Consider the following 21,652-nt stretch of genomic DNA (forward strand, 5'->3'; position numbering starts at 1 on the left):
AGGAACACTCAGAAGTAACACTCAGGAGCAGGAGCAGCAGCAGTTGCAGTAACTCCCAGGAGCAGGAGCAGCAGCAGTAGCACGCAGGAGCAGGAGCAGCCACACCCAGGAGCAGGAGCAGCAGCAGCAACACTCAGAAGTGACACTCAGGAGCAGGAGCAGCAGTAACACGCAGGAGCAGGAGCAGCAGCAGCAACATTCAGAAGCAGGAGCAGCAGCAGCAACATTCAGGAGCAGGAGCAGCAGCAGCAACACTCAGGAGTAACACTCAGGAGCAGGAGCAGCAGCAGCAACACACCTTCTCTCCTCAGTGTCTAGAATCAACTGAAGCAACAACGATCCCAACATGCTCGTTAAGATGTAACTATTTTGGAGTTAAAACAATTAAACTAAATTAACAAGATAAGGGATAAATCAAGCGCAGCCCCTAAGTCAGGTCAGCTGAAAAAACCAAGAACAAAGTTTAAAGGAAACTTACAAACATTAAAACAAAATGTGATTAACGGGGTCAATAAAACACCCCAGTCCCCGCGGTGCCCACCGAGCACGGAGGGCCTCGAGAGTGCCGGCAGACACCGCGTGCTCCCTCTCTATTCTCAGCGAATGTAGCCGCGGAAGAGGGACAAACAATCAGGCAGGACTCCCCCCTTGATCGCCTGCTGCCTGGACCTGTTAATGGCCAACTTGGCCAGGCCCAGGAGCAGGTTCACGAGGAGGTCCTCCTCCTTCCCGACCCCCTTCCGCACCGGGTATACGTAGATCAGGAGCGTGGGGCTGAAGTGCAAACAAAACATTAATAAAAGGTTTTTTAAATAAATAAAAAGGGAGTGCAGCCTACCACACCCTATATAAGCATGGTCCACAGACTCCACAAGACCACAAAAAGGGCAGGTATCCTGGGAGTCCGTGAACCTACACATTCTATGAATATAGGGGACTGCTGCATGCAACACCCTCCAACATAGGTCCCCGATAGAAAGAGGGAGGACACCACCGTAGAGGGCCTCCCATAAATATGGAATACTTCATGAATTGGCGTGTCATCCTTGCGCAGAGACCATGCTAATCTTCTCTGTATTGTTCCAATTTTAGTGTATGTGCTGCCGAAGCGAGCACAAGGAAGATGTAACTCTTATATAGTCAAAACAATTCAACTAAATTAACAAAATTGGGATAAATCAGGCACAGCCCCTAATTCAGGTCAGCTGTAAAACCAAGAACAAAGTTTAAAGGAAACTTACAAACTTTAAATTACAATGTGATTAAAGGGGTCAACAAAACACCCCAGTCCCCGCGGTGCCCACCAGGCACGGAAGGCCTCGAGAGTGCTGGCAGACACCACATGCTCCCTCTCCAAAGACATCCGGCCACGAACGTAGCCGTGGAAGAGGGACAAACAATCGGGCAGGACTCCCCCCTCGATTGCCCACTGCCTGGACCTGTTAATGGCCAACTTGGCCAGGCCCAGGAGCAGGTTCACGAGGAGGTCCTCCTCCTTCCCGACCCCCTTCCGTACCGGGTGCCCATAGATCAGGAGCGTGGGGCTGAAGTGCAAACAAAACATTAATAAAAGGTTTTTCAGATAACTAAAAAGGGAGTGCAACCTACCACACCCTATATATGCATGGTCCACGGACTCCACAAGACTGCAAAAAGGGCAGGTGTCCTGGGAGTCCGTGAACCTACACATTCTATGATTATAGGGGACTGTTGCATGCAACACCCTCCAACACAGGTCCTTGATAGAAAGAGGGGGGACACCACCGTAGAGGGCCTCCCATAAATATGGAATGCTTCATGAATTGGCGTGTCATCCTTGCGCAGAGACCTTGCTAATCTTCTCTGTATTGTTCCAATTTTAGTATATGTGCTGCCAAAGCGAGCACAAAGAAGATGTAACTCTTTTGAGTTAAAACCAATAAAACCAAATTAACAAAATTGGGATAAATCAGGCACAGCCCCTAATTCAGGTCAGCTGTAAAAACCAAGAACAAAGTTTAAAGGAAACTTACAAACTTTAAACCAAAATGTGATTAAAGGGGTCAGTAAAACACCCCAGTCCCCATGGTGCCCACCGGGCATGGAAGGCCTCGAGAGTGCCAGCAGACGTTGTGTGCTCCCTTTTCAAAGACATCCGGCCTCGAACATAGCCACGGAAGAGGGACAAACAATTGGGCGGGACTCCCCCGTCGATCGCCCGCTGCCAACTTGGTCAGGCCCAGGAGCAGGTTCACGAGGAGGTCCTCCTCCTTCCCGACCCCCTTCCGCACTGGGTGTCCGTAGTTCAGGAGCGTGGGGCTGAATTGCAAACAAAACATCAATAAAAGGTTTTTCAAATAACTAAAAAGGGAGTGCAGCCTACCACATCCAATCAAAATGTGATTAAAGGGGTCAACAAAACACCTCAGTCCCCTCGGTGCCCACTGAGCACGGAAGGCCTCGAGAGTGCCAGCAGACACCGCGTGCTCCCTCTCCAGGGACATCTGGCAGCGAACGTAGCCGCGGAAGAGGGACAAACAATTGGGCGGGACTCCCCCGTCGATCGCCTGCTGCCTGGACCTGTTAATGGCCAACTTGGCCAGGCCCAGGAGCAGGTTCACGAGGAGGTCCTCCTCCTTCCTGACCCCCTTCCGCACCGGGTGCCCATAGATCAGGAGCGTGGGGCTGAAGTGCAAACAAAACATCAATAAAAGGTTTTTCAAATAACTAAAAAGGGAGTGCAGCCTACAACACCCTATGTATACATGGTCCACGGACTCCACAAGACCGCAAAAAGGGCACATGTCCTGAGAGTCCGTGAACCTATGCATCCTCTTATTATAGGGGACTGCTACATGCAACACCCTCCATCCCAGGTCCCCAATAGAAAGGGGGAGGACACCTCCGTAGAGGGCCTCCCATCGAGGGCCTCCGCCGCCGGACGGCAAAAAGGCACGCCAGGGCATGTCCGGTCGACGGACAAGGGCGAGAAAATGGAAGGTGTGCAGCAGCAGTCCGTACAAAAAGCCCCTCTTTGCCGGGCCAAAAGGCACAGAGGGCATGTCCCCGAGGCGGCTCATATTGCGGAGCACCAGCACCCGAGGGAGGGTTCGGGGCTTGGGGCAAACGTGGAATTCTGTCCGAACAGGGGAACATTCAGACGGAAGACCACCGCGCACCTGGGTCACCTCAAGACCCAAAATAACGTCGGGTCCGAACACGACCATTCTCAGGTCTTGGATGGCATCGGCTGCGACCTGGGCACTCACAGACACGCGTCGCGCCAACTCCTGCGGGAGCATCCAGCCCAGTCCTCCGCCACCCAGCACGTCCCCGATCCTGGTCTCCCCTGCGGCCACAGCCCTCCTCTCCGCCAACCACTGAAAAGGACGGAGGGGCGGATTCCTGAGCAGCGGCTCTCTGACGATAGCCGCTACTCCTGACGGGGGAGAGCTGCGTCACGAGGCGACCACTTTCCAGACTTTGATCAGGTCCTGGTAAAAGACGGGCAATGCCTGCAAGGAGCCACCGAGGCCCAGCTGTTCTATAAACAGGAGCTGCATGTCATAATTCAGGCCGTGCACCTGACGGAAGAAATACGTCATCAGGGCACACCATCTAGGAGGAGGCTTGACGTAGAGGTATCGCTGCAGTGTCTGAAGGCGGAAAGTCGCCACCTGTGTGCGTAGGCACACTAGCGCCTGACCACCCTCCCTAAGCGGGAGACTCAGAACATCGGCAGCGACCCAGTGCAATCTTTTGTCCCAGAAGAAGTCGACTAACAATCTCTGGATTCTTGTGACAAAGTCCGGGGGAGGGGTCAAAGTGACCAGCCGATACCACAACATGGCGGCGATCAGCTGGTTTATGACCAGAACTCGACCTCGGTAAGATAGCACTCGGAGCAGTCCTGTCCAGCGCCGCAGGCGAGCGGTGACTTTCGTCTCCAGTTCCTGCCAGTTTGCCGGCCAGGATTCCTCAGCAGGGCAGAGATGGAGCCCCAGGTAGAGGAGGCTGGTCCTGCTCCAGGTGAAAGGCCTGAGCTCCTCGGGTAGGAGATCCATCTGCCACTGACCGACCAGGAGTCCAGAACATTTACCCCAGTTGATCCTGGCAGAAGAAGTGGCAGAGTAGACCTCCTGGCACTCGCGCATCCTCCGCAGGTCAGCCGGGTCACTAAACATAAGGAGCACATCATCGGCGTAAGCCGAAAGGACCACCCGGGTGCCCGGCCCGCGCAGAACCAATCCCGACAACCTCCTCCGCAAGAGGCGCAGGAAAGGCTCCACACAAATAGAAGAAGATGTAACTCTTTCGAGTCAAACACGTTTCCAACTGTTATCAGATGAAGTTACATTGTTTCATAGTTTGCCATTGTGAGATTTGACCTCTTGATAATCTTTTAAATGAAAACCAAATCAACAAAATTGGGATAAATCAGGCACAGCCCCTAATTCAGGTCAGCTGTAAAACCAAGAACAAACTTTGAAGGAAACTTACAAACTTTAAATCAAAATGTGATTAAAGGGGTCAACAAAACACCTCAGTCCCCGCGGTGCCCACCGAGCACGGAAGGCCTCGAGAGTGCCAGCAGACACCGCGTGCTCCTTCTCCAGGGACATCCGGCAGCGAACGTAGCCGCGGAAGAGGGACAAACAATCGGGCGGGACTCCCCCGTCGATCGCCCGCTGCCTGGACCTGTTAATGGCCAACTTGGCCAGGCCCAGGAGCAGGTTCACGAGGAGGACCTCCTCCTTCCCGACCCCCTTCCGCACCGGGTGCCCATAGATCAGGAGCGTGGGGCTGAAGTGCAAACAAAACATCAATAAAAGGTTTTTCAAATAACTAAAAAGGGAGTGCAGCCTACAACACCCTATGTATACATGGTCCACGGACTCCACAAGACCGCAAAAAGGGCACGTGTCCTGAGAGTCCGTGAACCTATGCATCCTCTTATTATAAAGGACTGCTGCATGCAACACCCTCCAACCCAGGTCCCCGATAGAAAGGGGGAGGACACCTCCGTAGAGGGCCTCCCATCGGGGGCCTCCGCCGCCGGACGGCAACAAGGCACGCCAGGGCGTGTCCAGTCGACGGACAAGGGCGAGAAAATGGAAGGTGTGCAGCAGCTGTCCGTACAAAAAGCCCCTCTTTGCCGTGCCAAAAGGCACAGAGGGCATGTCCCCGAGGCGGCTCATATTGCGGGGCACCAGCACCCGAGGGAGGTTTCGGGGCTTGGGGCCAATGTGGAATTCCGTCCGAACAGGGGAATGCTCAGACGGAAGACCACCGCGCACCTGGGCCACCTCAAGACCCAAAATAACGTCGGGTCCGAGCACGACCGTTCTCAGGTCTTGGATGGCATCGGCTGCGACTTGGACACTCACAGACGCGCATCGCGCCAACTCCTGCGGGAGCATCCAGCCCAGTCCTCCGCCACCCAGCACGTCCCCGATCCTGGTCACCCCTGCGGCCACAGCCCTCCTCTCCGCCAACCACTGAAAAGGACGGAGGGGCGGATTCCTGAGCAGCGGCTCTCTGACGATAGCCGCTACTCCTGACGGGGGAGAGCTGCGTCGCGAGGCGACCACTTTCCAGACTTTGATCAGGTCCTGGTAAAAGACGGGCAACGCCTGCAAGGAGCCACCGAGGCCCAGCTGTTCTATAAACAGGAGCTGCACGTCATAATTCAGGCCGTGCACCTGACGGAAGAAATACGTCATCAGGGCACACCATCTAGGAGGAGGCTCGACGTAGAGGTATCGCTGCAGGGTCTGAAGGCGGAAAGTCGCCACCTGTGTGCGTAGGCACATTAGCGCCTGACCACCCTCCCTAAGCGGGAGACTCAGAACCTCGGCAGCGACCCAGTGCAATCTTTTGTCCCAGAAGAAGTCGACTAACAATCTCTGGATTCTTGTGACAAAGTCCGGGGGAGGGGTCAAAGTGACCAGCCGATACCACAACATGGCGGCGATCAGCTGGTTTATGACCAGAACTCGACCTCGGTAAGATAGCACTCGGAGCAGTCCTGTCCAGCGCCGCAGGCGAGCGGTGACTTTCGTCTCCAGTTCCTGCCAGTTTGCCGGCCAGGATTCCTCAGCGGGGCAGAGATGGACCCCCAGGTAGAGGAGGCTGGTCCTGCTCCAGGTGAAAGGCCTGAGCTCCTCGGGTAGGGGATCCATCTGCCACTGACTGACCAGGAGTCCAGAACATTTACCCCAGTTGATCCTGGCAGAAGAAGCAGCAGAGTAGACCTCCTGGCACTCGCGCATCCTCCGCAGGTCAGCCGGGTCACTAAACATAAGGAGCACGTCATCGGCGTAAGCCGAAAGGACCACCCCGATGCCCGGCCCGCGCAGAACCAATCCCGACAACCTCCTCCGCAAGAGGCGCACTAAAGGCTCCACGCAGATAGAATACAACTGGCCAGACAGGGGGCAGCCCTGACGTACCCCTCTCCCAAAGCAAAGGGGCGCCGTCAGGGACCCGTTAACCTTCACTAGACACTCCGCGGCGGTGTACAGAAGTCGGATCCGGGCGACAAAATGCGTCCCGAACCCGAAAGCTCGCAGAGTTCCGAGTAAGTATTCGTGATCCACCCTGTCGAACGCCTTCTCCTGATCGAGAGACAGGAAGGCGCTCGACAGACCAGCCCTCTGGGAATGGTGGATGATGTCCCGGACCAGATGGATGTTATCATAAATGGTTCGGTCCGGGACGGTGTAGGACTGGTCAGGGTGGATCATGTGGTCCAGCACGGTGCCGAGCCGAGAAGACATGGCTCGGGCGAAGATTTTGTAGTCCGTGCTGAGGAGGGAGACCGGGCGCCAGTTTTTAAGAAGGCGGAGATCCCCCTTCTTCGGCAGCAGGGCAATCACGGCCCTGCGCCACGAAAGGGGCATCTCCCCGGTAGCAATGCTCTCCCCCAGGACCCCCGCGAAGTCGCTCCCCAAGACGTCCCAGAACGCCCTGAAGAACTCCACGGTCAGCCCGTCTAGTCCCGGGGTTTTGCCCCTAGAAAGACCGTCGAGTGCGCCGGTCAGCTCCCCCAGACTTATAGGGGGGTCGAGCTTTCCGGCGCACTCCGGGCCGACCTGCGGCAGGTCCTCCCATAAAACTCTGCAAGCTTCCTCACTGGACGGATCCGGAGAGAACAGGGTAGTGTAGTAATCTCGGGCAATGGCCCTGATGCCCTCCGGATCCGAGACAAGGGATCCGTCGTCGGCCAGCAGCGTAAAGAGCTGCTTACGGACCCCGTGCCTTTTTTCCAGTGAGTAGAAGAAGGGAGAGCCACGGTCCATCTCCTTAAGGAAACAGATCCGCGACCTCACGAACGCGCCCCGAGACCCGACCAGTTGCAGGTCCCGCAGCGCGCCCTTCTTCTCATCGTACACCGACCGCAGGGCCGGGTCCGCGTCGGGCTGACGGAGACGTGCCTCCAGGTCGAGCACCTCCTTCTCCAACTCCTCGACCCTGGATTTGCGTCTCTTTGTCGACCCCTTCGCGTACTCTTGACAGAAAACTCGGACGTGAGTCTTGCCCACGTCCCACCATAGCCTCAAGGAGAGGAAGCCTCCCCGCTTCCTTCTCCAGCCGGCCCAGAAGCGACGGAACGAGTCCAGGAACCGCTGGTCTTCCAACAACAGGTTATTAAAATGCCAGTACGCGGACCCCGTCCGAGCGCAGAACGAAGTGAGCTCCGCCCACACCAGACGGTGGTCCGTGCACGGAACCTGCTGTATAGAAGCAGCCGGAACGCAGGACATGTACGCCTTCGAAACGTAAAGGCGGTCGAGTCTGGACGCTCCGACTCCAGGTGACAGAAAGGTGAACACGCTGGAGTCAGGATGGAGATTTCGCCAGACGTCCACTAAGTCGAAGGACCTGACCAGGTCCCGCAACTTACTCACACCTCGCGTGCAGTGCGGGGTACCGTGACGGTCCCGGACCCCGAGGGTGCAATTGAAATCCCCCCCGAGGACGATGCACTCGCCAGCGTCGATGGAGCCGAGATGAGTGGACACTTCTTCAAAGAAGCTCGCTTGCTGCTGCGTGCCCAGGGGAGCGTACACATTCACAAAGTGAAGCACCGCCCCCCCCAGACGCACAGTCAGGTGCAGCAACCGGCCTGGCACTGGCTCCTTGACCCCCAAGATCTCCGGCTGAAAATGCGGGGCCAACGAGATAGCCACCCCGCCAGAATTGGAGGCTAGGTGACTCATGTAGACCCCCCCTCGCCACTCCAGGAGCCACGTGGCTTCGTCTCCCGGAACGGTATGGGTTTCTTGCAGGAAGCACAACACATACTTCCCGTCCCTGAGGACCGAGAAGTTCTGGAACCTGCGCTGTGCGGCCCTGCTGCCGCGGATGTTGAGGCTGGCTATAGTCGTCTTCATTGTCAAAGGTACATCAAACCTTCACCTTAAGTCATTAAAAAGAAGAAGAGGACTTTTTAGTCCTTCCTCTCCTTCAGGATCCCAGCGAGAAACGTTTGGACCCTCCGCCGCGCGTTCCTATCCAACTCAGGAGACTTGAGAGCCTCGCGAGTGGACCAGAACACCAGCGGAAAAGAATGCCACGGGTCCAAGGCCAACTGAACCCTGTCTCGGCGACCGCGATGACCCGCCAAAAAGTCCCGGAGTTCCCTTGGGGGGATGAGGGGGGAGTCCGTGGAGGGCACCAGGGGATCCACCGCCTCGCTTGAGAGCGACTCAGCGTAATCTCCAGCGCTCACCACGGACACCCCGTCCTCCTCCAGGTCGTCGCCTCCAGCTTCCGACCCCTCCGCCGCATTGAGTACGGGGGCTGATTCGGAGCTGCCAGCTGGCCCCACCTGTACCTCGATCCCACCCCCAGGATCAAGGCCAGAGGGGTCCTCTCTGGTCTCCTCTAAACGTTTTGGGTCAGAGGGCAGCGGCAGTTCTGATGCCCGCTCTCCTCCCGGCACCGGGTTGTCCGGGGAGCTCAGGACAAGCTCCTGACCTAAAACTAGGACGCCCGGTGCTAAGGTTTGGGAGGGAGCGGGAAGGCCTTCCTTTTCGCCGCCACCCAATGACCCGTTGACATTTTTTAAATTTTGAAAGTTGCAGTCCCCCGATGTGCCAGAAGGTACCTCGGGGGTATCGAGGGTCTCTGAGTCGGGCACCACCTCAAGGGAGGTGCCTTCAGTGACCCCCGAGGGGCCCTGTTCAGGGGACTGCAGCAGGTTGACAGGGGTAACAGTGGTGGGAGTCAGTGCAGGGGTTTTGAGTTCCCCCAGAGGACAGGGTGAGATTTTACTTGGCGGAGACGCCACCACCTCTTCATCGGGGGAAGGGACACACCCAACTTCTTCAGTTTGGGCATCACCCACTTCCTCCTCCGAAGCGTGACGTCTCTTCCGGGTCAGGCTGGGGGCTAGGGAGACCTCCATTTCCGAGGCCCCGTCCTCCTTGTCCAGCCCTCCCGGACACTCCACCCTCTGGGTTTTGGTTGTCAGATACCCCGGCTCGGGGTCCTGCGTCTCTTCCCCCCCGGCCCCGGGAGCACGCGCAGAAACGACGCCGGGCCCGGCACTCGGCGCCTTAGCACCCACGGGCCCGGGAGCACACGCGGACACGACGCCGGGGCCGGATGATGTCTTTTCCCCCGAGCCGGTGCTTGCAGGTGTTTGGGGGTTTTGGGGCGTTTCAGGGGCCGCCTCCAGGTTGCGGGTCTTCCTCCGCGCCTTCTTACGGCGCGGGGGCTCTCCGCCCACCTCACCGGCAGCCGAGATGGCAGTGGCCGCCGGCGTCGCTTCCCCTTGCGGGGAGGGAGATGGAGTGGTGGCGGGGGGAGGATGGGCGGTGCCAGCTGTGGCCGCTTGGGTGGGGCTCGTGGCCTTGGAGGCGGGGCAGTTCTTCCTCACGTGCCCCGCCTCCTTACAAGCATGGCACCGCACGCCCTCCACGGTCCAGAAGACCCGATAGGCGGTCCCCTCAAAATTGATAACGAAGGCCCCCTCCAGGCACTCCTCCCGGGCCAAGCGGACAAATACCTGGCGCCGGACGGAGTACACATGGCGGAGGGCCGAGTCTTTGAGGCCGAGCGGGATTGGTGCAACCCCCGACCTGACCTCCCCCAATTTATTAAGGTGGGGGAGGAGGAGCTCACTGGATAGAATAGGCGGGACGTTCGAAATAATAATTCTCTGGGCGGTGGCCTCAAGGGGGTCCACCGCCAGAAAAGTCCCGCCCACAGTGAGTCCTTTTTGCAGGGCGAGGTGCACCGCCCGCTCGGACCTCAAGAAGAATATGGCCTTCCCATACATTTTAGAGGCCGCGACAATGGCTGAAGGGCCGACGACCCCAGCCATAGCCTTTACGCAGGCCTCTATTGTCATTTCAGGGTGAGCATAGCTCTTTACCCCAAGGGCCCTGGTCAGGAGGCAGAATGGTGACAGGGCAGCGGGAGCAGCTGGAGCCGCAGAAGCAACCACCCCCGCATAAGTTTTCTTTTTTTGAGGCCCTGCCACCGGTGACAAAACCGCCTCCACATTAGCCCTCGAGGGCCCGGCCACAGGCGATGGTGAATTGGCCTTAGGGCCAGAGCCACGCCCACCCCGGGAAGGATTGGCCATTTTGTTTTTTTCTTTTTATATTTTTTTTTATATATATAAGGAGGAAAGGGGGTGGGGGAGAGAGGTAGAAACAACCTCCCCTCTTTTAGGCAGGAGAGGAGAGGAGGGAGAGGAGTAAAAGACAGGGAGGCACAGGAGGGAAAGAGGTAAATGTCCAGGTGGGTGTCCTCGATGGTGGATGGACAGTGGGTGGGGGCCTGATGTTCTTCAGGCAGGGGGAGGCGATGTCTTCACCAGCTATTGCTGGCCTTACTGGGAAAAGGGCTGGGTTGGGGGGAGGGGTGGCAGAAAGATGGTTTCAGCACACACACACACCCTCCCTCTCTTCCTTCCCCAACTCCTCTGGCAGTCTTCTTGCCTCCCCCTACAAAAACACAGTCCTTAATTGCCCCCACCTTAAACAAAAATACACAGTTCAGACACCCACCTAGGATGTTGTTTTTTAACTCATTCCTGGCCTCCTGGCCTTCCTGTCCTGTATCAACAGCAGCAACTGTTCTCTTCTCTCCCTCTCTCTCCTTTGGCAGCACTGGAGGAGCAGCAGCAGCAGCACACAGCAGAAGCAACAACCCCAAAGGCAGCAGCAGAAACAGTTGAAACACTGAGGAGCAGCAACACCAACACCACACACCTTCTCTCCTCAGTATCAGGGAGATTTGAACTCTTGATAATCTTTTAAATGAAAACCAAATCAACAAAATTGGGATAAATCAGGCACAGCCCCTAATTCAGGTCAGCTGTAAAACCAAGAACAAAGTTTAAAGGAAACTTACAAACTTTAAATCAAAATGTGATTAAAGGGGTCAACAAAACACCCCAGTCCCCGCGGTGCCCACCGAGCACGGAAGGCCTCGAGAGTGCCAGCAGACACCGCGTGCTCCTTCTCCAGGGACATCCGGCAGCGAACGTAGCCGCGGAAGAGGGACAAACAATCGGGCGGGACTCCCCCGTCGATCGCCCGCTGCCTGGACCTGTTAATGGCCAACTTGGCCAGGCCCAGGAGCAGGTTCACGAGGAGGTCCTCCTCCTTCCCGACCCCCTTCCGCACCGGGTGCCCATAGATCAGGAGCGTGGGGCTGAAGTGCAAACAAAACATCAATAAAAGGTTTTTCAAATAACTAAAAAGGGAGTGCAGCCTACAACACCCTATGTATACATGGTCCACGGACTCCACAAGACCGCAAAAAGGGCATGTGTCCTGAGAGTCCGTGAACCTATGCATCCTCTTATTATAAGGGACTGCTGCATGCAACACCCTCCAACCCAGGTCCCCGATAGAAAGGGGGAGGACACCTCCGTAGAGGGCCTCCCATCGGGGGCCTCCGCCGCCGGACGGCAACAAGGCACGCCAGGGCGTGTCCGGTCGACGGACAAGGGCGAGAAAATGGAAGGTGTGCAGCAGCAGTCCGTACAAAAAGCCCCTCTTTGCCGTGCCAAAAGGCACAGAGGGCATGTCCCCGAGGCGGCTCATATTGCGGGGCACCAGCACCCGAGGGAGGGTTCGGGGCTTGGGGCCAATGTAGAATTCTGTCCGAACAGGGGAACTCTCAGACGGAAGACCACCGCGCACCTGGGCCGCCTCAAGACCCAAAATAACGTCGGGTCCGAGCACGACCGTTCTCAGGTCTTGGATGGCATCGGCTGCGACCTGGACACTCACAGACGCGCGTCGCGCCAACTCCTGCGGGAGCATCCAGCCCAGTCCTCCGCCACCCAGCACGTCCCCGATCCTGGTCACCCCTGCGGCCACAGCCCTCCTCTCCGCCAACCACTGAAAAGGACGGAGGGGCGGATTCCTGAGCAGCGGCTCTCTGACGATAGCCGCTACTCCTGACGGGGGAGAGCTGCGTCGCGAGGCGACCACTTTCCAGACTTTGATCAGGTCCTGGTAAAAGACGGGCAACGCCTGCAAGGAGCCACCGAGGCCCAGCTGTTCTATAAACAGGAGCTGCACGTCATAATTCAGGCCGTGCACCTGACGGAAGAAATACGTCATCAGGGCACACCATCTAGGAGGAGGCTCAACGTAGAGGTATCGCTGCAGGGTCTGAAGGCGGAAAGTCGCCACCTGTGTGCGTAGGCACACTAGCGCCTGACCACCCTCCCTAAGCGGGAGACTCAGAACCTCGGCAGCGACCCAGTGCAATCTTTTGTCCCAGAAGAAGTCGACTAACAATCTCTGGATTCTTGTGACAAAGTCCGGGGGAGGGGTCAAAGTGACCAGCCGATACCACAACATGGCGGCGATCAGCTGGTTTATGACCAGATCTCGACCTCGGTAAGATAGCACTCGGAGCAGTCCTGTCCAGCGCCGCAGGCGAGCGGTGACTTTCGTCTCCAGTTCCTGCCAGTTTGCCGGCCAGGATTCCTCAGCGGGGCAGAGATGGACCCCCAGGTAGAGGAGGCTGGTCCTGCTCCAGGTGAAAGGCCTGAGCTCCTCGGGTAGGGGATCCATTTGCCACTGACCGACCAGGAGTCCAGAACATTTACCCCAGTTGCTCCTGGCAGAAGAAGCGGCAGAGTAGACCTCCTGGCACTCGCGCATCCTCCGCAGGTCAGCCGGGTCACTAAACATAAGGAGCACGTCATCGGCGTAAGCCAAAAGGACCACCCCGATGCCCGGCCCGCGCAGAACCAATCCCGACAACCTCCTCCGCAAGAGGCGCAGGAAAGGCTCCACGCAAATAGAATACAACTGGCCAGACAGGGGGCAGCCCTGACGTACCCCTCTCCCAAAGCGAAGGGGCGCCATCAGGGACCTGTTAACCTTCACTAGACACTCCGCGGCGGTGTACAGAAGTCGGATCCGGGCGACAAAATGCGTCCCGAACCCGAAAGCTCGCAGAGTTCCGAGTAAGTATTCATGATCCACCCTGTCGAACGCCTTCTCCTGATCGAGAGACAGGAAGGCGCTCGACAGACCAGCCCTCTGGGAGTGGTGGATGATGTCCCGGACCAGATGGATGTTATCATAAATGGTTCGGTCCGGGACGGTGTAGGACTGGTCAGGGTGGATCATGTGGTCCAGCACGGTACCGAGCCGAGAAGACATGGCTCGGACGAAGATTTTGTAGTCCGTGCTGAGGAGGGAGACCGGGTGCCAGTTTTTAAGAAGGCGGAGATCCCCCTTCTTCGGCAGCAGGGCAATCACGGCCCTGCGCCACGAAAGGGGCATCTCCCCGGTAGCAATGCTCTCCCCCAGGACCCCCGCGAAGTCGCTCCCCAAGACATCCCAGAACGCCCTGAAGAACTCCACGGTCAGCCCGTCTAGTCCCGGGATTTTGCCCCTAGAAAGACCGTTGAGTGCGCCGGTCAGCTCCCCCAGACTTATAGGGGAGTCGAGCTTTCCGGCGCACTCCGGGCCGACCTGCGGCAGGTCCTCCCACAAAACTCTGCAAGCTTCCTCACTGGACGGATCCGGAGAGAAAAGGGCAGTGTAGTAATCTCGGGCAATGGCCCTGATGCCCTCCGGATCCGAGACAAGGGATCCGTCGTCGGCCAGCAGCGTAAAGAGCTGCTTACGGACCCCGTGCCTTTTTTCCAGTGAGTAGAAGAAGGGAGAGCCACGGTCCATCTCCTTAAGGAAACAGATCCACGACCTCACGAACGCGCCCCGAGACCCGACCAGTTGCAGGTCCCGCAGCGCGCCCTTCTTCTCATCGTACACCGACCGCAGGGCCGGGTCTGCGTCGGGCTTACGGAGACGTGCCTCCAGGTCGAGCACCTCCTTCTCCAACTCCTCGAGCCTGGATTTGCGTCTCTTTGTCGACCCCTTCGCGTACTCTTGACAGAAAACTCGGACGTGAGTCTTGCCCACGTCCCACCATAGCCTCAAGGAGGGGAAGCCTCCCCGCTTCCTTCTCCAGCCGGCCCAGAAGCGACGGAACGAGTCCAGGAACCGCTGGTCTTCCAACAACAGGTTATTAAAATGCCAGTACGCGGACCCCGTCCGAGCGCAGAACGAAGTGAGCTCCGCCCACACCAGACGGTGGTCCGTGCACGGAACCTGCTGTATAGAAGCAGCCGGAACGCAGGACACGTACGCCTTCGAAACGTAAAGGCGGTCGAGTCTGGACGCTCCGACTCCAGGTGACACAAAGGTGAACACGCTGGATTCAGGATGGAGATTTCGCCAGACGTCCACTAAGTCGAAGGACCTGACCAGGTCCCGCAACTTACTCACACCTCGCGTGCAGTGCGGGGTACCGTGACGGTCCCGGACCCCGAGGGTGCAATTGGAATCCCCCCCGAGGACGATGCACTTGCCAGCGTCGATGGAGCCGAGATGAGTGGACACTTCTTCAAAGAAGCTCGCTTGCTGCTGCGTGCCCAGGGGAGCGTACACATTCACAAAGTGAAGCACCGCCCCCCCCCAGACGCACAGTCAGGTGCAGAAACCGGCCTGGCACCGGCTCCTTGACCCCCAAGATCTCCGGCTGAAAATGCGGGGCCAACAAGATAGCCACCCCGCCAGAATTGGAGGCTAGGTGACTCATGTAGACCCCCCCTCGCCACTCCAGGAGCCACGTGGCTTCGTCTCCCGGTACGGTATGGGTTTCTTGCAGGAAGCACAACGCATACTTCCCGTCCCTGAGGACCGAGAAGTTCTGGAACCTGCGCTGTGTGGCCCTGCTGCCGCGGATGTTGAGGCTGGCTATAGTCGTCTTCATTGTCAAAGGTACATCAAATCTTCACCTTAAGTCATTAAAAAGAAGAGGACTTTTTAGTCCTTCCTCTCCTTCAGGAGCCCAGCGAGAAACGTTTGGACCCTCCGCCGCGCGTTCCTATCCAACTCAGGAGACTTGAGAGCCTCGCGAGTGGACCAGAACACCTGCGGAAAAGAATGCCACCGGTCCAAGGCCAACTGAACCCTGTCTCGGCGACCGCGATGATTCGCCAAAAAGTCCCGGAGTTCCCTTGGGGGGATGAGGGGGGAGTCAGTGGAGGGCACCAGGGGATCCACCGCCTCGCTTGAGAGCGACTCAGCGTAATCTCCAGCGCTCACCACGGACACCCCGTCCTCCTCCAGGTCGTCGCCTCCAGCTTCCGACCCCTCCCCTGCATTGAGTACGGGGGCTGATTCGGAGCTGCCAGCTGGCCCCACCTGTACCTCGATCCCACCCTCAGGATCAAGGCCAGAGGGGTCCTCTCTGGTCTCCTCTAAACGTTTTGGGTCAGAGGGCAGCGGCAGTTCTGATGCCCGCTCTCCTCTCGGCACCGGGTCGTCCGGGGAGCTCAGGCCAAGCTCCTGACCCAAAACTAGGACGCCCGGTGCTAAGGTTTGGGAGGGAGCGGGAAGGCCTTCCTTTTCGCTGCCACCCAATGACCTGTTGACATTTTTTAAATTTTGAAAGTTACAGTCCCCCGATGAGCCAGAAGGTACCTCGGGGGTATCGAGGGTCTCTGAGTCGGGCACCACCTCTAGGGAGGTGCCTTCAGTGACCCCCGAGGGGCCCTGTTCAGGGGACTGCAGCAGGTTGACAGGGGTAACAGTGGTGGGAGTCGGTGCAGGGGTTTTGAGTTCCCCCAGAGGACAGGGTGAGATTTTACTTGGCAGAGACGCCACCACCTCTTCATCGGGGGAAGGGACACACCCAACTTCTTCAGTTTGGGCATCACCCACCTCCTCCTCCGAAGCGTGACGTCTCTTCCGGGTCAGGCTGGGGGCTAGGGAGACCTCCATTTCCGAGGCCCCGTCCTCCTTGTCCAGCCCTCCCGGACACTCCACCCTCTGGGTTTTGGGTGTTAGATACCCCGGCTCGGGGTCCCGCGTCTTTTCCCCGCCGGCCCCGGGAGCACGCGCAGAAACGTCGCCGGGCCCAGCACTCGGCGCCTTAGCACCCACGGGCCCGGGAGCACACGCGTACACGACGCCGGGGACGGATGATGTCTTTTGCCCCGAGCCGGTGCTTGCAGGTGTTTGGGGGTTCTGGGGTGTTTCAGGGGCCGCCTCCAGGTTGCGGGTCTTCCTCCGCGCCTTCTTACGGCGCGGGGGCTCTCCCCCCGCCTCACCGACAGCCGAGATGGCAGTGGCCGCCGGCGTCGCTTCCCCTTGCGGGGAGGGAGATGGAGTGGTGGCGGGGGGGAGGAGGGGCGGTGCCAGCCGTGGCCGCTTGGGTGGGGCTCGTGGCCTTGGAGGCGGGGCAGTACTTCCTCACGTGCCCCGCCTCCTTACAAGCATGGCACCGCACGCCCTCCACGGTCCAGAAGACCCGATAGGCGGTCCCCTCAAAATTGATAACGAAGGCCCCCTCCAGGCACTCCTCCTGGGCCAAGCGGACAAATACCTGGCGCTGGAAGGAGTACACATGGCGGAGGGCCGAGTCTTTGAGGCCGAGCGGGATTGGTGCAACCCCCGACCTGACCTCCCCCAATTTATTAAGGTGGGGGAGGAGGAGCTCACTGGATAGAATAGGCGGGACGTTCGAAATAATAATTCTCTGGGCGGTGGCCTCAAGGGGGTCCACCGCCAGAAAAGTCCCGCCCACAGTGAGTCCTTTTTGCAGGGCGAGGTGCACCGCCCGCTCGGACCTCAAGAAGAATATGGCCTTCCCATACATTTTAGAGGCCGCGACAATGGCTGAGGGGCCGACGACCCCAGCCATAGCCTTTACGCAGGCCTCTATTGTCATTTCAGGGTGAGCATAGCTCTTTACCCCAAGGGCCCTGGTCAGGAGGCGGAAAGGTGACAGGGCAGCGGTAGCAGCTGGAGCCGCAGAAGCAACCACCCCCGCATAGGTTTTCTTTTTTTGAGGCCCTGCCACCGGTGACAAAACCGCCTCCACATTAGCCCTCGAGGGCCCGGCCACAGGCGATGGTGAATTGGCCTTAGGGCCAGAGCCACGCCCACCCCGGGAAGGATTGGCCATTTTGTTTTTTTCTTTTTCTTTTTTTTTAGAAATATAGGGAGGAAAGGGGGTGGGGGAGAGAGGTAGAAACAACCTCCCCTCTTTTAGGCAGGAGAGGAGAGGAGGGAGAGGAGTAAAAGACAGGGAGGCAGAGGAGGGAAAGAGGTAAATGTCCTGGTGGGTGTCCTTGATAATCTTTTAAATGAAAACCAAATCAACAAAATTGGGATAAATCAGGCACAGCCCCTAATTCAGGTCAGCTGTAAAACCAAGAACAAAGTTTAAAGGAAACTTACAAACTTTAAATCAAAATGTGATTAAAGGGGTCAACAAAACACCCCAGTCCCCGCGGTGCCCACCGAGCACGGAAAGCCTCGAGAGTGCCAGCAGACACCGCGTGCTCCTTCTCCAGGGACATCCGGCAGCGAACGTAGCCGCGGAAGAGGGACAAACAATCGGGCGGGACTCCCCCGTCGATCGCCCGCTGCCTGGACCTGTTAATGGCCAACTTGGCCAGGCCCAGGAGCAGGTTCACGAGGAGGTCTTCCTCCTTCCCGACCCCCTTCCGCACCGGCTGCCCATAGATCAGGAGCGTGGGGCTGAAGTGCAAACAAAACATCAATAAAAGGTTTTTCAAATAACTAAAAAGGGAGTGCAGCCTACAACACCCTATGTATACATGGTCCACGGACTCCACAAGACCGCAAAAAGGGCATGTGTCCTGAGAGTCCGTGAACCTATGCATCCTCTTATTATAAGGGACTGCTGCATGCAACACCCTCCAACCCAGGTCCCCGATAGAAAGGGGGAGGACACCTCCGTAGAGGGCCTCCCATCGAGGGCCTCCGCCGCCGGACGGCAACAAGGCACGCCAGGGCGTGTCCGGTCGACGGACAAGGGCGAGAAAATGGAAGGTGTGCAGCAGCAGTCCATACAAAAAGCCCCTCTTTGCCGTGCCAAAAGGCACAGAGGGCATGTCCCCGAGGCGGCTCATATTGCGGGGCACCAGCACCCGAGGGAGGGTTCGGGGCTTGGGGCCAATGTGGAATTCCGTCCGAACAGGGGAACGCTCAGACGGAAGACCACCGCGCACCTGGGCCACCTCAAGACCCAAAATAACGTCGGGTCCGAGCACGACCGTTCTCAGGTCTTGGATGGCATCGGCTGCGACCTGGACACTCACAGACGCGCGTCGCGCCAACTCCTGCGGGAGCATCCAGCCCAGTCCTCCGCCACCCAGCACGTCCCCGATCCTGGTCACCCCTGCGGCCACAGCCCTCCTCTCCGCCAACCACTGAAAAGGACGGAGGGGCGGATTCCTGAGCAGCGGCTCTCTGACGATAGCCGCTACTCCTGACGGGGGAGAGCTGCGTCGCGAGGCGACCACTTTCCAGACTTTGATCAGGTCCTGGTAAAAGACGGGCAACGCCTGCAAGGAGCCACCGAGGCCCAGCTGTTCTATAAACAGGAGCTGCACGTCATAATTCAGGCCGTGCACCTGACGGAAGAAATACGTCATCAGGACACACCATCTAGGAGGAGGCTCAACGTAGAGGTATCGCTGCAGGGTCTGAAGGCGGAAAGTCGCCACCTGTGTGCGTAGGCACACTAGCGCCTGACCACCCTCCCTAAGCGGGAGACTCAGAACCTCGGCAGCGACCCAGTGCAATCTTTTGTCCCAGAAGAAGTCGACTAACAATCTCTGGATTCTTGTGACAAAGTCCGGGGGAGGGGTCAAAGTGACCAGCCGATACCACAACATGGCGGCGATCAGCTGGTTTATGACCAGAACTCGACCCCGGTAAGATAGCACTCGGAGCAGTCCTGTCCAGCGCCGCAGGCGAGCGGTGACTTTCGTCTCCAGTTCCTGCCAGTTTGCCGGCCAGGATTCCTCAGCGGGGCAGAGATGGACCCCCAGGTAGAGGAGGCTGGTCCTGCTCCAGGTGAAAGGCCTGAGCTCCTCGGGTAGGGGATCCATCTGCCACTGACCGACCAGGAGTCCAGAACACTTACCCCAGTTGATCCTGGCAGAAGAAGCGGCAGAGTAGACCTCCTGGCACTCGCGCATCCTCCGCAGGTCAGCCGGGTCACTAAACATAAGGAGCACGTCATCGGCGTAAGCCGAAAGGACCACCCCGATGCCCGGCCCGCGCAGAACCAATCCCGACAACCTCCTCCGCAAGAGGCGCAGGAAAGGCTCCACGCAAATAGAATACAACTGGCCAGACAGGGGGCAGCCCTGACGTACCCCTCTCCCAAAGCGAAGGGGCGCCGTCAGGGACCCGTTAACCTTCACTAGACACTCCGCGGCAGTGTACAGAAGTCGGATCCGGGCGACAAAATGCGTCCCGAACCCGAAAGCTCGCAGAGTTCCGAGTAAGTATTCGTGATCCACCCTGTCGAACGCCTTCTCCTGATCGAGAGACAGGAAGGCGCTCGACAGACCAGCCCTCTGGGAAAGGTGGATGATGTCCCGGACCAGATGGATGTTATCATAAATGGTTCGGTCCGGGACGGTGTAGGACTGGTCAGGGTGGATCATGTGGTCCAGCACGGTGCCGAGCCGAGAAGACATGGCTCGGGCGAAGATTTTGTAGTCCGTGCTGAGGAGGGAGACCGGGCGCCAGTTTTTAAGAAGGCGGAGATCCCCCTTCTTCGGTAGCAGGGCAATCACGGCCCTGCGCCACGAAAGGGGCATCTCCCCGGTAGCAATGCTCTCCCCCAGGACCCCCGCGAAGTCGCTCCCCAAGACGTCCCAGAACGCCCTGAAGAACTCCACGGTCAGCCCGTCTAGTCCCGGGGTTTTGCCCCTAGAAAGACCGTCGAGTGCGCCGGTCAGCTCCCCCAGACTTATAGGGGAGTCGAGCTTTCCGGCGCACTCCGGGCCGACCTGCGGCAGGTCCTCCACACAAAACTCTGCAAGCTTCCTCACTGGACGGATCCGGAGAGAAAAGGGCAGTGTAGTAATCTCGGGCAATGGCCCTGATGCCCTCCGGATCCGAGACAAGTGATCCGTCGTCGGCCAGCAGCGTAAAGAGCTGCTTACGGACCCCGTGCCTTTTTTCCAGTGAGTAGAAGAAGGGAGAGCCACGGTCCATCTCCTTAAGGAAACAGATCCGCGACCTCACGAACGCGCCCCGAGACCCGACCAGTTGCAGGTCCCGCAGCGCGCCCTTCTTCTCATCGTACACCGACCGCAGGGCCGGGTCCGCGTCGGGCTGACGGAGACGTGCCTCCAGGTCGAGCACCTCCTTCTCCAACTCCTCGACCCTGGATTTGCGTCTCTTTGTCGACCCCTTCGCGTACTCTTGACAGAAAACTCGGACGTGAGTCTTGCCCACGTCCCACCATAGCCTCAAGGAGGGGAAGCCTCCCCGCTTCCTTCTCCAGCCGGCCCAGAAGCGACGGAACGAGTCCAGGAACCGCTGGTCTTCCAACAACAGGTTATTAAAATGCCAGTACGCGGACCCCGTCCGAGCGCAGAACGAAGTGAGCTCCGCCCACACCAGACGGTGGTCCGTGCACGGAACCTGCTGTATAGAAGCAGCCGGAACGCAGGACACGTACGCCTTCGAAACGTAAAGGCGGTCGAGTCTGGACGCTCCGACTCCAGGTGACACAAAGGTGAACACGCTGGAGTCAGGATGGAGATTTCGCCAGACGTCCACTAAGTCGAAGGACCTGACCAGGTCCCGCAACTTACTCACACCTCGCGTGCAGTGCGGGGTACCGTGACGGTCCCGGACCCCGAGGGTGCAATTGAAATCCCCCCCGAGGACGATGCACTCGCCAGCGTCGATGGAGCCGAGATGAGTGGACACTTCTTCAAAGAAGCTCGCTTGCTGCTGCGTGCCCAGGGGAGCGTACACATTCACAAAGTGAAGCACCGCCCCCCCCAGACGCACAGTCAGGTGCAGCAACCGGCCTGGCACTGGCTCCTTGACCCCCAAGATCTCGGCTGAAAATGCGGGGCCAACAAGATAGCCACCCCGCCAGAATTGGAGGCTAGGTGACTCATGTAGACCCCCCTCGCCACTCCAGGAGCCACGTGGCTTCGTCTCCCGGAACGGTATGGGTTTCTTGCAGGAAGCACAACGCGTACTTCCCGTCCCTGAGGACCGAGAAGTTCTGGAACCTGCGCTGTGCGGCCCTGCTGCCGCGGATGTTGAGGCTGGCTATAGTCGTCTTCATTGTCAAAGTACATCAAACCTTAACTTAAGTCATTTAA

The 21,652-nt window shown here is 58.3% G+C and overlaps 2 non-coding genes across 2 annotated transcripts; both read right to left on the reverse strand.

Annotated features, from left to right (window-relative positions):
* Positions 1 to 1,009: 1,009 nt before the first annotated feature.
* On the reverse strand, positions 1,010 to 1,116 carry LOC121286558. Its single transcript, XR_005944983.1, has one exon. It is a non-coding gene; the product is annotated as a U6 spliceosomal RNA (small nuclear RNA).
* A 663-nt stretch (positions 1,117 to 1,779) lies between these two features.
* LOC121286559 lies at positions 1,780 to 1,886 on the reverse strand. Its single transcript, XR_005944984.1, has one exon. It is a non-coding gene; the product is annotated as a U6 spliceosomal RNA (small nuclear RNA).
* Positions 1,887 to 21,652: the final 19,766 nt, after the last annotated feature.

This window comes from Carcharodon carcharias, chromosome 13, assembly GCF_017639515.1.
Source record: "Carcharodon carcharias isolate sCarCar2 chromosome 13, sCarCar2.pri, whole genome shotgun sequence".
NCBI lineage: Eukaryota > Metazoa > Chordata > Chondrichthyes > Lamniformes > Lamnidae > Carcharodon > Carcharodon carcharias.